This window comes from Quercus robur, chromosome 3 (genome assembly GCF_932294415.1).
Source record: "Quercus robur chromosome 3, dhQueRobu3.1, whole genome shotgun sequence".
Lineage (NCBI taxonomy): Eukaryota > Viridiplantae > Streptophyta > Magnoliopsida > Fagales > Fagaceae > Quercus > Quercus robur.
In genome coordinates this window covers 57,197,844-57,213,414 of record NC_065536.1, presented here as the reverse complement: position 1 = coordinate 57,213,414, position 15,571 = coordinate 57,197,844, and the positions used below count along the sequence as shown (strand labels likewise).

The 15,571-nt window shown below is 34.3% G+C and overlaps 1 protein-coding gene across 33 annotated transcripts in view; it reads right to left on the bottom strand.

Annotated features, from left to right (window-relative positions):
* The window catches only part of LOC126718519 (uncharacterized), a 225,007-nt gene that overhangs the window by 118,511 nt on the left and 90,925 nt on the right, over positions 1-15,571 (bottom strand). The window contains exon 9 of one of the 33 annotated variants that reach the window (XR_007652967.1): positions 5,838-6,212. The exons of the other annotated variants lie outside the window; for them this stretch is intronic. The gene's annotated coding sequence lies outside the window, so the exon portion shown is untranslated. Of the gene's footprint in view, positions 1-5,837; positions 6,213-15,571 lie in introns of those variants that run through there. 33 annotated transcript variants of the gene reach the window in all.

Genomic DNA, 15,571 nt, shown 5'->3' with positions numbered 1-15,571 from the left:
CTAAAGAGTTACATCATATAACTCTCACATCTCCTAGAAAACAAGCTTGCAATCATGTAAGTTTCTTGAATTTGCCTCATATTGTACACACCAATTTTATTTGTTTGATTTAACATTAAGTCCAATAATGTACACACTAATTTTATCATTTAAGCCAAGGCTACACCTTATGTTCTTTTTGTGCATGTGCTACACTTTCTCGAGCACAAAATCTTACGATGTGCACTAAGGTGTTCATGATTAGCTAGTAAACAGTGGTGAGATGGTTATTTATGCCTTTCTCAATAAGTTCAAATCCAACAATCAAAAGCATGTGACTTCAAGATCAAGATCATGTAATCAAAAACTATAAACATCTTCCCACACAACATGCACTACAAAGCTTCAACTAGTAAAGTGCAATAAATAAGCTCATCCAAGCTAAACAAAGTACATAAACATGTTAAGTAAAGATTAAATTGGCCAACCTAGATTTCAAATCCAAGAAAAAATGCAAAACACAATTTGCTTCCCTTTTCCTTATATATATATATATATATATATATATTTAAAAAAAAACAGTCCTAGAATGAAATGCATGAATGTTATGCAATGCAAGTCCTAGAAACAAAATAAAACAAACAAAAATGGTCACAAAGAGTAGAGCAATGAAGCACAAGGACCATGTCAAAAAGATTCACTTAGATTGAGCCTTTTGCATCCAAAACTTTTTAGATGCACCTCAAGCATTGGAGTTCTTATTCACACGAGAATGATTACCAACTCTAGGATTGGAATAAAGGTTTAAAGTCTTTACCAATTCACCAATAAGTATCATAGGATCTTGTGCTTGAGGCACATGCACTTTTGGTTTATTTTCTCTCTTAGCAGCTTGCAGCTTGTAACAATTTGGACGAATGTGCCCAGACTTCCCACAAAAATGACAAACCCAAGCAGGCTTACCATGAAACTTGTCCTTAGTGAGGGTAGACTCCTTAGGTTTAGACTCTTTTAGTCAACCCTAATCTTCCTAGGTGGTGTAACTTCTACAGATTTAGCCTCACTCACAGAGGGTTTGATAATCTCACTCACAGGGGGTTCGAAAGAAGAAGAAGGAACAAAGTTTATGGAATGTGGTGCAGATATAGTGATGCTTTCTACAAAACCTAAGCCAGTTTTGTCAGAGGGAGACTTTTGAACAATTAGCATGTGATCTAGTTTGGAGCTAGCAGACTTATCAGTTTGTTTTCTAGCAACAGATAGTTCATGTTCCAATTTCTTGACTTTTTCAAGCAAAAGCATATTCTCAATCTTCACATTATTTAAAAGTTCAATAGCATTAAATAAATTCACAAGCAAATTTTTTTTATCAAGCTTAAGAGAAGCAATTTTCTTTAAGCCTAATTCAACACTCATAGCATCCTTTGCAACAACTTTGCAAAGTTTATTATAGGCTTATTGAAGATCTGCATCCTCAGTGAGTTCCCCATCAGAAGGGTTCTCTTCAATAGACAAACTTTCGTTGACTACAGCAGTAGCAGTGAATGCAATGAAATTTCCATACTCGTCACAACCAGACTCATCATCAGAAACTTCATCATCACTAAGGGTGACGGCCATAATCTTACCCTTAGACCTCAAGTATGTAAGACATTCAAATTTCATATGACCATACCCTTGACATCCAAAACATTGAGAACCCATAGAATTATTAGAAGGTTGACCTACTTTTTCTTTAGGTTTTTCAATGTTATTAACCTTAGTGGGATCATTCCTCCTAAAATTTCTAGGTTCAGCAATGTTATTACCTCTTGCCCTTCTGTTATTGTTCCTAAGAAAATTTCTAAACTTCTTGGTAAGGTAAGCAATTTTAGTAGCAAAGAGATTATCATCAAATCCACTTGCCTCAACATCATCAACAGACTTGAGGGCCATTGATTTTGATTTGCTAGTCTTAGGTAGGTCCAACTCATAGGATTGAAGAGATCCTACAAGTTCATCAACTGGGATGGAGTCCACATCCTTGCTCTCAGTGATGGCAGTCGTTTTGGGTCTAAAATCTTCAGTTAAAGATCTAAGAATCTTCCTAACAATTTTAGGTTGATCATAGATTTCACCCAAATTATATGCAGAATTAACAATGTCATTAAACTTAGCATAAAATTCATCAAAATATTTATCATCAGACATCCTAATGCTTTCAAATTTAGAAATTAATTGCTGCAACTTATTAATTTTAACAGCCTTTGTGCCTTCATGCACAGTCTAGAGAATATTCCAAGCAGTATGAGCAACCTCAACATTAGAGATTCTCTTAAATTCCTCCATAGAAACAGCATTAAAGATAGCTGAAAGTTCAAATAGTGTAAAAACACCCTTGAACGTTTAGACCCCCAATTTACAAATTAACCAATTCAAGCTATATGTCAAACAACTAGTGTGCGGAAAATGAACACAAGCTATAATATAGAATTGGAAAAACTATCTAAGCCAAATCAAAATCACAACCCACAGTAGATAATAAAAGGCAAAGATAAAAGGGAAGGAAGATGCAAACACAAAGACAACACGCGATGTGTTATCGAAGAGGAAACCGAAGCCTTCGGCGTAAAACCTCTCCGCCGCCCTCCAAGCAGTAAACAATCCACTAGAAAATTTAGTTGGGATACATGGACAGCAATAGACCCTCCAAGCCTAATCTACCTAGTGCACCTAAGCCCTCAAAGCTTCTTGCTCCAACGAGGTTGCGCCGAACCTTTTTCTTTTCTAGCTTCCCGGATTCCGCTACTAGACCATAGCATCAACCAATGTAGATTGGTTCCTTCCTAACTGCTTCCCAGAACACCAAACAGCCCTCTCACAGTAATGAATATGGTGAGAACAAGGTTTTGGTAAAAAGCCTCTCAAGGGTTTGACAATGGAGAGGAAGAGAGTTAAGGAATTTGAAGAGACTCTAATGTATAGATTGTAGGTGAATCAATCTTGTTTTACTCTAGGGTTTCTCTCTCAAAATTCTCTCTGGAAGCTCTCTTTCATTTGTGGGTATAAGGGGTATTTATACTGAGGTGAGAGGAGAATGTGAAATATCAGGTTTTTCAAAACAGGGGTGGCTCGCGGTTTGGCCTCGCGACTTGACTGAGTTGCGAGATCCAGTCGCGAGATAATCGTATGGCCAGTTGTCCTGTTTTGTCCTGTAGTGCTCCAGCTAGCATGACTGTTCACCTTCTAGCATGCTTGGCACATGTGCTGCATCTGGCGGCTTGCAGTCGCGAGTCACCCGCGAGATCAAACTGCAAGTTTCTGTTTTCTTGGACACTCTTGAGCAATCAACACTCTATCTCACTCACTACCCTTACAACAAACCCACCTAAATACAAGGTTACTAAATGCTGAAATACAAGAAATTTGGCACGGAATGAAGCCAATAAGATGGTTGATTAAATTCAACCTTACAATAGCATTCACAGCTTTGCTATTGAACGTGGCTGCTTCTTTTTGAGAAGTTTGCCACTCACTAACAAGAGTAGTGGGCTTCTCCCATCCGTATTCAACGGAGTTCCAGACTCTCTCATCAATTGATTTCAGGAAAGCTTTCATCCTTATTTTCTAATAAGCATAATTATTTCCATCAAAGTGAGGTGGAATAACAAGAGAGTGTCCGTGTTCCATGACAACAGGGGTTAAGGATCAGCTCAGAGATCAAAAGATCTTCAACAAAAGAGATACCCGCTCTGATACCACTTGTTTGTTTTTAGACCCCTTAAAACACAACTGAATTAACCTAGTAAATTAGCCAAGTAATTACTTAGTCCAAATTTTAGATCTAGGTTAACAAAATCATATAATCATATCAATGTAAAGTGCGGAATATAAAGAATACAAAGATATGATGACCCAGGAAACCAAACCGGTAAAAACCTAGGGAGGATTTAACCTAGTTATCCTCAAGGTAAACCTAAATCCACTATGAAAGAATCAAAGTTTTACAATAGCGACTTAGACCACTAACATCCTATTGCTACCCCACTAGTAGAAACTTACTGACACGACCACGTGCAAGCTCCGAGACCACGAACTCCTTCTTTCTTCGATTCTCCATCAAATACAAGCACACCCGCTTGTGTTTCTTTAAGCTCTTTAATGCAACAACTGAATCGATCACCAAGTTCTTGACATAGTCTAGAATCTTGGAAACCCTAAGTATGTGTGAAGGCAACCACCTCTTGATCTCACAAAAGATTCACACACACACACAGCATAATGGACAACCAAAAACATGGCTAGGGTTTTCCCTTTTATACTTAAGACAAAACATAAAACCCCACATGTCAAACGGGCTTGGGCTAAGTTGGAAGAATTTTGCAGAAAAACATTCTGCCCGAGTTTCGATCAATCGAGAATAAGACTCGATCGATCGAGCTAGACAAAATTGCACAGTAAATTCTGCAGTAACTCAATTCCAACTTTACATAAAACACATATACTTTGAGCAAGTCTAAACAAGACTAAAACCTGTTTTGATCATGGTTTGCCAACAATACAAATTAGAGTTCTAATGCATTAGTTCCTAATCCTTATAACCTAACATGGTTCACTAACATCACTTTTTTACTTACTAATAACCACTCACTAAATTAGCATTTTATAAAATAATTTATGACTTTAGTTCTATATATATGTGTGTGTCTATGTGTATATATATATGAAAGTTCAAAAACGTGTACCAATACACTTTTGAACGTTTAGACCCCCAAAAATTAACTTAACCAACACAAGCAATATGTCAAACAACAAGTGTGCGGAAACTTAACATATGCTATAATGTGAAATAGGTTAAAAACTATCTAAGCCATAACAGAATAAAATCCACAGAAGATAATATAAAGGCAAAGATAGAGAGGAAGGAAGATGCAAACACAAAGACAACACGCGATGTGTTATCGAAGAGGAAACCAAAGTCCTCGGCGAAAAACCTCTCCGCCGCCCTCCAAGCAGTAATCAATCCACTAGAAAATACAGTTGGGATACAAGGACAGCAATAGACCCTCCAAGCCTAATCTACCCAGTGCACCTAAGCCCTCCAAGCTTCTTGCTCCAACGAGGTTGCGCCGAACCTTTTTCTTTTCTAGCTTCCCAGATTCCGCTACTAGACCGTAGCATCAACCAATGAAGATTGGCTCCTTCCTAACTGCTTCCCAGAACTCCAAACGACTGTCTCACAAGGATGATGATGGTGAGAACCAGGTTTGGTATAATGCCTCTCAAGGATTTGACAATGGAGAGGAAGAGAGTTGAGGAATATGATGAGACTCTAAGGTAGGGATTGTGTGTGAAACAATCTTGTTTTTCTTTAGGGTTTCTCTCTCAAAATTCTCTCTGGAAGCTCTCTTTCAATCGTGGGTTAAAGGGGTATTTATACTGGAGTGGAGAGGAATGTGAAACGTCAGGTTTTAGCAAAACAGGGGTGGCTCACGGCTTGACCTCGCGGCTTGACCAAGTCGCGAGATCCAGTCGCGAGTTAACCGTATGGCCAGTTGTCCTGTTTTGTCCTGTAGTGCTCCAGCTAGCATGACTGTTCATCTTCCAGCATGCTTGGCACGTGTGCAGCTTCTGGCGGCTTGCAGCCGCGAGTCCACCCGCGAGTCCCAGCCGCGACACTCTGTTTTCTTGCACACTCTTGAGCATTCTTCACTCTATCTCACTCACTACCCTTACAACAAACCCACCTAAATACAGGGTTACTAAATGCTGAATTACAAGCAAACTTGGCACGGAATAAAGCCAATTAGATGGTTGAATAAATTCAACCTTACAATATATATATATATATATATATATATTAATTTATGGTACTTGCTTACATATTTGGTTTGAAGATAATGATAATGGGAAAGTAAATATGACTAATAATATCATCTTAATCAAGACTACAAACATAGTAAATTTCATGGCCCTACGATTCAATCCTTGGATTATAACATTAGTATTCCAATCAGCCAAAAACATGGTTTCTAGCAGCAACCACAAACTTATATTGGCATGAAAAGAGAACCTACCTTATAGCCTAAAACAACTGCCAATACTCTCCCACAGAACCCATTTCATTTTTAATTCGTGAGTCTCAAAGAAAAGTAGCAGACAACTAAGATAGCTTAGCTCAGTTGTACATCTCCACAAGAAGATGATATATGGTCATCTATAAAGAAGTGTGAAATCTCAATTCCCTTTCCCACCTGGAAACCAAAAAAGAAATCTTGTTGCTCCTACAATCCACTTTACTCAAACCCCTATAATGCTAAAGATGCCAGTTGGGGGTCTGTTCACAAGAACTAAGAATGTCACAGTGGACAGTCGAGACATAAGCTGAAGTCTATCTTGCCCTTTGACCAAATCTATTAAACACACAGAAATATGACAAATGTCACATCTCCTATCCGTAAACATAAAATAAAAACAAAAGAGAGCATCCAAAATCCAAATCCAAATCAACATTCATGTATCACAAGTTCCAATTTGCCGTTCTTCTCAATAGACCCATTTTACTGGCTACCATTGTGTTCTTATTTTCAAAAAAAAAAAAGATATTTAAAAAAATAAATAAATAAATCAAGAAAAAGGCTAACATATGAAAGAATATTTTTCCCTCCCAAACTTTCAAAGGTAAGAAAAGTTAGTTTCACACAGTAGTGAAGTAATTTGTGTATGTTTGAAATTTTACAAAGCTTCTTCTCAATTTATATATATATAAAGAAATTCATTAATAATTACAAATAACTATACATTGGAGGCATTTAAGCTTTGTACACTGGATGGAGTCTCCTCCAATTACATATAATCCCCACCAAATTTAAAGCAAATGTTAAATGATTCTAATCCATACTATTATATCCAGAAAAAAAAAAAAAAAAGTTTTAGACCATTTTATGATGCTATACTATTTCTTACTTATCACCAAATTTTGTGGATCCATTACTCTTAGGTTGGTGGATTGCACAAATTATCTAATTTCTGAAGTTCCCAATGTTGCTTAAATTTTGTAAGTATCAGTTTAAGACTTGTGCAAATTATCAAAAAGAAAAGAGCAATACTTGTGCAGAGTGCACATCAGAAATCTAAGTCATATGCTTAAAAGACTATTCCATAATTATGTTCATTATAATAATTTTCAACAAGCTAATAAGACCTATAAGCATATGTAAATGAGTTGATGTGCTGCAGTAAATTTTAGACTTCCTAACACAATTCATGTTTCATTAACCCCAAATACAAATACAAATCTCCCTCTTCCCTCATTAAGCTTGAAAATGACTTATGTGCAAGTCCTTTCACTGCCTCCAAAGTAGGCTTCCTAAATTTTCTTCCATAACCCATTTCCTATCTCATTGAGTCCCACACGGGTGTTTACTAAATGGATCTTGGGTTTATAAGTGATTTTGAGGACCCTATTTACGACTTGACTAGTCATTATCAAGCTTCAAGCTACCAATTTTCAAACAGAAATTTATTCAATCCTAGTTGGCATCTATCATGCAATAGGTTGACATCTCCTTTTGGGGGCTCTTTTTCTATTATATAGTCAAGAACAAAGGGGTTGGCCAAAGAGTACTATAAACTAGAAAGGGAAATGGGTGTTTGGAGGGAGGAAAACAACGAGATATGATCAAAAGGCATGAATTAGTTGCAAGCATATAAAAAGTGTGGCTTATGCATACAATCTGCAACATTCTGAAATTGTGATAGTTAGTTTTAAAGACAAGAAGCTCCCATACTTTTGAGATCTGCATATGCAATTTAAGAGAAAATTAGGGCCATATCAGTTAAACAAATCTACTTACAATTTATTCCTGTAAAAATAAAACCACCCAAACCTGAAAATAAAATTCCATAATATCTCCAAGTGAAAATAGAAGTCATAATGATGTCCATAGTTCTAGTTCCAAATTGCTAGCATTTTCTTTCATCACCTTTTCTGTTGCTTGTTTCATTCGGTATTTTAGACTTTTTTTTGGGGGGTGGGGGGGGGGGGGGGGGGGAGGGGAAGGGGATTGTTAGAGAAGACTAAAATCCTTCAAGATTAAACAAAGAAACTAGTGTTTCCTTTGTTGACATTCAATTCATTTGAGTGCTAGAGATCATAAGAGACTATAATAATTTAAAGTTCTAGTTCCAAATTGCAGAACTTTTTCTATTGCTTATTTTGTTTGGGGACTCTAGGAAAGAATTTGGGGGAGATGTTAGACATATTCATAGTGGCTTTAATTAATGGATTGCATTGAGGATAACATCAAATGACAATGTACAAGCATTTATAGACTGATTATTTAACCAACTTCATACACCTATGTATGAAAACCAATGGAGTAAGCACTAAGCGGAGAAAAGAAAATAAATCCTTAGTTCAAGTCCTCAGCCTAATAAAACTCTCCTCAACTAAGCCTTAAACCTTTAAAATAAATAAATAAATAAATAAAACACTTAGTTCAAGTCCTCAGCCTGTAAAGAAATATAGAGACTTTGGCATTAAAAATCAAGAGTGAGAGGATCATATAAATGCCTATAAAGAAAAAAAAATTGGGCAGCAGGTTAGAGTAAGAAGAAGAATAGACATCAAAACAAAGGAAACCAAAACAGTATATCTTAAAAAAAAAAAAAAAAAAAAAAAAATCCTTAGTTCGGAGTCTTGAAGTTTCAATAAAAAGAAAGGGCTAACCAAGATCTTAAGCAGAAAATGTACTAAAAACAAATCCAAGAAGCAAAAAACTAAAAAACAAAACAGATTAAAAACAAAATTGTTAGTCTAAGTCTGAATAAAAAGTAAGGCTAGCCATGAGTTGTAACTTCTAAGGCAACATCTTAAGCTGAAAATGTATTAAAAATGTCCAACTAGTAAAAAATTGACCCATGCATAACTATATCCTTTCAAATTGGCTTAGTACCCCTTTATTAATGAGCCATTAATTTAGCAAAAGAGAATGAGAAGTGACAAAGATGCAAATCAAACAATACAGTTAAAGAGGGAGACATACTCTGGCATTCAACAAAAATAATGAAAAGAAAAACAGTTTCAATGTAATAACAATACCTTGCCATGTTTCCTCAAAATTTGATCTAGAGGTTCTCATTTTCTCCTCCTGTGGATATGGGTTGAAGTCAAAATTATAGTTTGCAGATGGATAGGCCATTGCAGAGGAAGCCAAATCAACCCAACTCCAATAGTTGAGTCAAATCCCAAACCCAAGTTAGACCCATTTGTCACATCTATTAGAAGCCCTGAATCAAATGGCAAAGAGAGGTACCCAGTGTCATGACTCATGAGGGACTAAAGGAGGTTGACGTTGTGTTACATCTAAGTCATATGGGCAATTGATGACAAAACCAAATCACAGCCATCATTGCTTGAATGCACTGAAGATGGTCCCACTAGAAGTGGAGAAAGGAGATAGTAAAGGTGCAAGCTCTGTGTCAATTGTCATCAGAGCTGTCATCAACATTTTCAGAGTAGTCAGAGTTGTCATCAACATTTTGGAGTTGTCATTGATGATAATAGAATTTGGAGGATGACAAATGCATTCTGCCTGTACCCCCATCTTGCAATCACAGGAGCGAATTTTCCATTTCTACTTCTCCACCAAGAGATTTTACATGAAACCTCAACAAGATTCTGATCACCTTGCATCATTTTTCTGAAATACCACTGTAATTGGCCATAAGAAACACAACAAAACCACAGATGATCACATTTAATACGATGAAAGTCCCTCCGCAACCTGAAGGGTTGCGTATGACCATTGGTCAAAATGTTGACATGACAATACCAAGTGATATAATCACTAACAGAATCGTACTTATCATTATTACCATAACTATCCTTCAACGGAACTAGATGAAAAGCGAAACAAAGCGCAATTGTTGGAAATTCAGGACCAATCCAAAATGATATGGAATTTTCAATACTTTGATGGTTGAACCACTTCGGAATCTTCTTTCTTGTTACTATAATATTATATGACTCTCCATAATCCTGTATAGAATCCATCAGAAACACATGTAGAGTGCATGAGGGTTTGTAGAGGGAGAGAGAGAAATCAGTCTTGGAAGGGTAATCAATCTTGGAAGAGTAATCAATCTAATGCGATAATTTGCGATGTGAATGCGAATCCATTAATATGTTGTCTTCATATTTTGTATTTTGTGGAAGCTCTAACTTTCTTCTAAACTGCATGCAATTTGGAAATTAGAGAAATTGAAATTTAGCAAATCCAATAATGTATTTGCAAAGGTAATCAAATTTTTTTTCTATTATTACTTTAAGAGAGAGACAGGTACATGAAGGAATAATTTTCTTCTTGATTCTGAATTCAATGAGATGCAATTTGATGCATTTACTTCTCTGATACTTTCTGGAAGCTCTAGAATATTCTGAAGGAATTTGGAATCCATAATTAGAAGAACTTGCAATCTATTTAATTTGACAATACTTTCTTGGAGGCTCACTCCCGATAATAAACATTTCTTTGAAGGGGTGAAACAAGAAGTCAACTTTTTAAGAAAATTCAACCTCAAAAAATCATAATTTGACAAATGTTATTGCAAATGGTCATAATCATAAAGCACAAGTATGCGAAGATGTTGCAATTGATCGATGTTTTTGGGAAGATGGCACAAATTGAAATAGGAACCAAAATCTAATCGCTCAAGCCCAGTGAGATTCCTAAATGATGGAGGAAGCTCTCTAATGGAAGTGTGAGCCAGACTTAGAAACTTTAAATTTTTCATTTCATGTGGAATATCAAGCAACCTCTTAATTCTTTTGCACTAAAAAAGGTATAACAATTTAAAAGACTTCATTGACATGCAGCTTGGAAGAACTCAAAGTTCAAAGCAACTCCCGAGGTCTAAGCTTTCAAGCTTATCAAGACATCCAACAGAGTCATAAACCTCTACTAATTTTTTACATCCACGGAGATTTAATTCCTTTATGTTGGGGCAGCACTCAAAATGTTCGGTAATTTTTTAATGTACTGACAAGAACTGAAATTCATATATGTCAAGCTTTTACACTGTATAATCTGTAGGGAAAAAAAATTAAAATTTAACTTCAACAAATGTTAAATTATAGTTTAATGAAGTTATATAATAATTCATAAATATATCAAAATAATTATACCTTGAAAATCTTGTCCATTATAACGGGACTTTGTGGCATGTTAAGTACAACAAGGTTGTGAGGATGAAAATTGGATGGTAAGGAGGATGAAGGAAATCTAGACCAATCAAGCACCCTTAATCCATTGAGAAGATATTCAAGATCTCTACAGATATCAATATTACTAACCAAAAGGAACTTGAGATTTCTCATCTTTTCAAAACAGTTGCTTCTAGTTGCAACTTTGTTTGTTTAGGCAAGATTATCGTTATGCCTCAAATGTTATCAGATCCCTAATTGGAAAAAACATTTAGTGAATCACATCATACAAAAGAATTCACTAAAAATATAATAACTATTAAATCTTAACCATGTTGAAAACTTGAATTTTCTTTCATAAATAAAGAAAAAAAACTATATAGAGGAAAAAACCAAAAAACAAAGTCATTAAATTTTCCCTATGAAAAAAAGTAAAAAGTTGAATGAAACGAAGGTATACCTTATTTTCCATTAGTACTTCAAAAACATCTTTATAATGCCATATTCTACTACGTAATCCAGGTATTTGTGGTGATTCATGTCGAACAATCTCTCTACTCATTTGTTGTAGCAAGTCATGCATACATAATTTGTTAAATTGATCAATAGTTATGAGACACTTATCTATAAAATTTTTAATACCAATAACTGGGTATAGATTGCAAGAATTTAATATATTAACAACATAATCCTTGTAAAGACCCTTGAAGAAACATGCAAGATCAAGAAAAATATCTTGCTTCGTTTCATCCAATCCTTGATAACTTACTTGGAGTACTTTTTGAATATCTTTGTCAGGAATCATTTTGTACTTATCTAATGCACTTTTCCATTCCATTTCACTTCTTCCATGCAAATTGGCACCAATTATTGTAGAGCTAATGGGAGGCCCTTAGCATAACATATAACCTAATCTGTAAGTTTTGAATAATCTTCTTCGGGTTTGTTTTTATGAAAGGCATGCATACTAAATAGTTCAAGAGCTTCATGATCATCTAATTCCTTAACCTCATAAGTCGAATGACGTATTCTTAAAGTTTGTAAGAAATGTTTATTTCTTGTTGTTATAATTATTCGACTTCCAGAAGCAAGCCAATCATATCCTCCAATCAATCTTTCTATTTGGTATAATTTATCCACATCATCAAGAATTAGAAGAATTCTTTTATTACAAAGTATGTTCTCTATCACAATGGTTCCTTTCAATTCACTACACACCTTCAGTTGTCCACTCATCCCTAGGGTCTCATGAAGAAGTATCTCTTGTAGGTGGATAATGCCATCAAATGTCCCTGACTTGTCTCTAACATTTTCCAAAAAGTTGCTTCCTTCAAAATGATCTCATATTTTGTTATAAACAGCTTTTGCAATGGTTGTTTTACCCACTCCACTGGGGCCATACATACCTAATATACGAACATCATCTGACCCAATTTCTAATTGCAATATTATGGCCTCTACGCGAGAATTTATTCCAATAGGGTATGGAGCAACAAATAATGGCATCTGATTTAATTTAAAATTTGAGATCTCTTCAACAATTTCTTGGATAAATTCAAATTCAGCACAACTGTCATTCACAAAGCATACAGGACGTAAATAGTTAAATTATAAAATTGAAATATGAACCTAAACTAAATTCAAGATGTTCAATTTGAGCATTACAATTTACCACAGCAATTTTTTTTTTTAAAGCCTAATGTAATTTATAGATCTAAGAACTATAACTTTATTAGGATTTTTTCTAATTATTGTTTTTCTAGGAAATTAGCTTTAGGTTTTTGGCAAAAAATTGCAGGGCATAAACTTATTGAAATCCCACTTTTAATACTTGAACAAAATTATTTAGAATTTCTTCTAAAAAAAATTTAAACCACATATTAGATAAACTCCTTATTATTTGGTAAGATAATCTAATATAATGTTTTTTTTTTTTTTTTTTTTCTATTGACCTATAGCTAACTGCCTTAGTAGAAGGTATGACCAAAAAAATTCATAATTTGGAAAAACTTAAAAAAAGGAAAAGGACAATCAATAAATAGTAGAAGTTGTTTAACAATAAAATCTACTAGTCATTACAAAACCATTAAAACTTTTCTTTTATGAGAAAACCATTAGAACTTGTAAGAGCATAAAAGTAGTCACTAAATATAGGAACACACTCATGCTTGTAATGCCAACCAAATATATTTGCAACTTCATATAAAGCTTTCCTCCAGCCCTGCAATTTCTTGTTATCCTTTAATTTTTTTTCATGTTTATCCAAACTTTCTTTTTTGGTTGCAAACTTCTGATGGATTCACGTTGTAGAAAACCGGTCGCACTAATTGGTCATTCTTCTTACACTCAACAATTTTAGCAAGTTCATCCAAGCATCTTGTGGAGGATGCATAGTTTTTAGAGAATACAATTATTGAAATCCTTGAGCTTTCAATGATTTTGAGAAGACTTGCAGAAATTTCTTCCCCCCTTTGAAGGTTATCATCAATAAAGGTGCTACTACCCCGCTGACACAAAGCATTATACAAATGGCCTGTAAAACCAAGATGGGTATCCTCACCTCTAAAGCTCAAGAAGACATCAAACTTCTTGGGTTGGTGGGTGAAAGAAGAAGATGAGGCTCCTTCGCTAGTGACAAGAGCCATCAAGATTTATGAACAAACAATTGTAAAGATCTGAAAGGAGGAGAAAGAAAACTGTGAAGGGATTGTTAATATAATTCAAGAAAGTGAATGACAAATTAGGAAGAGGGTGAATGCAAGCAAGGTGATCCTTTAAAGGTGGCTTGCTTTGGGTGTGACAAGCAACTCTTTGAACTTTTAAGTGACATATTGATGCCTTTTACATTGATTTTGGTATGACTAGTAACTCTTTGAACTTTCCAAGAACCATACTAATGCCTTTTCCATTTTCCTTGCAATATTATGCAAGTTTCCGTGTGAAACCTAAAATAATTCTTTGAACTTTCTTTGTGGTCAAATGGAATGGAAATTTTGTATCTTATTAGTCAGTCAAAAGTGAGATGTAATATCTATCAAATACTTCCCACTTTCCATAATAGTTTATTTTCTGGAGTTGAAAAAAAAAACCATTTTCTATTTTAGCATTTTAAAACTATTTTTTTTTATTAATAATTTGATGATTGAGAGGAACCTGGCTTTCCTAATTATGGATAGCATACCATATTACTAAAAAAAAAAAGAGGGCTGCGTCCACAACATTTTCACAACAAATCATAGATGGTAAGTAGTTATTGGTTCTAATTTAAATCTACAACTTAAATTATTTTTTTGCCTATCTATTACAACTAATTACAACCTATCACTTATGATTTGTTGCAAAGGTGCTGTGAAAATGTTGTGGATATAACATATCTCTATTAATCTATATATCTATATTTATATATTACTAAAAGCTGAAGCATGACATTTATTGCTGTTGAGCTCCTGTTGCGCCACCTCATCGCCACATCATTCACCACATAATTATTATTTATTATTTATTCCTATTTTTTTACAAAATATATATATATATATATAAATAGATTATTGACTATACATATTCATCTTTGTCAGTTTTAACATCTATATATATTTCTTTTTTATTTCCAATTTTCCTATAATTTTTTTTACATTTACTTATTTTTTAAATATTTACACTTTCTCCAATCTTTCTTCTTCCCTTACCTTTTCATCTCCCCACTATCCTCTACTTTAATATTGCTATTCATTTTTCCCTTCATCTTCCTTTATTTGTCTCTTCTTATCCCTTCCCTCTTACTATAAATTTGTCACTCTTTTCCATTCTTTACATAGGTTTCTCTCACAAAAAGGTCTCTCTCTCTCTCTCTCAATGTTTTGGTGGATTTTTATTTTTTATTACATCTCCGCTTTAAGTTGATAAATTTTTATGTTTTTAAGAACTCTAATTTGCATTGATACGATTTAGTTTTGTGTTTTAAGTTATTATTATTAGGACAAAACTTAGGTATAGTACTTTAGGTGCTGTTCCTTAGACTCCCCTCTTAAGATTATATTTTCACTCCTTTTTTATTTTAAAAAATTTTAAGTATAATATTTTGCCTAAATTAAAATAAATAAAATTGTCCACATTAAGTGGAGTAATGCTAGGGAAACACTCATTCTCACACCCAATGCATCAAAGGAAGAATGAAATACAAAACAAATCAAGTTAGAAACACTAAATTAAAATAATAATAATAATAACAATGCATATTTAATGTCATAGAATCATCATCAAATTTTGGAAAATGATAGGTTGCCAATGGAGAGAGAGAGAGAGAGAGAGGGCGAGAGAGAGAGAGAGAGAGAGAGATGGTATAGAAAAAAACCAAAACAAAGTAATAAAGAGTAGATTAAAAAAAAAAAAAAACCAAACGTCAATTAG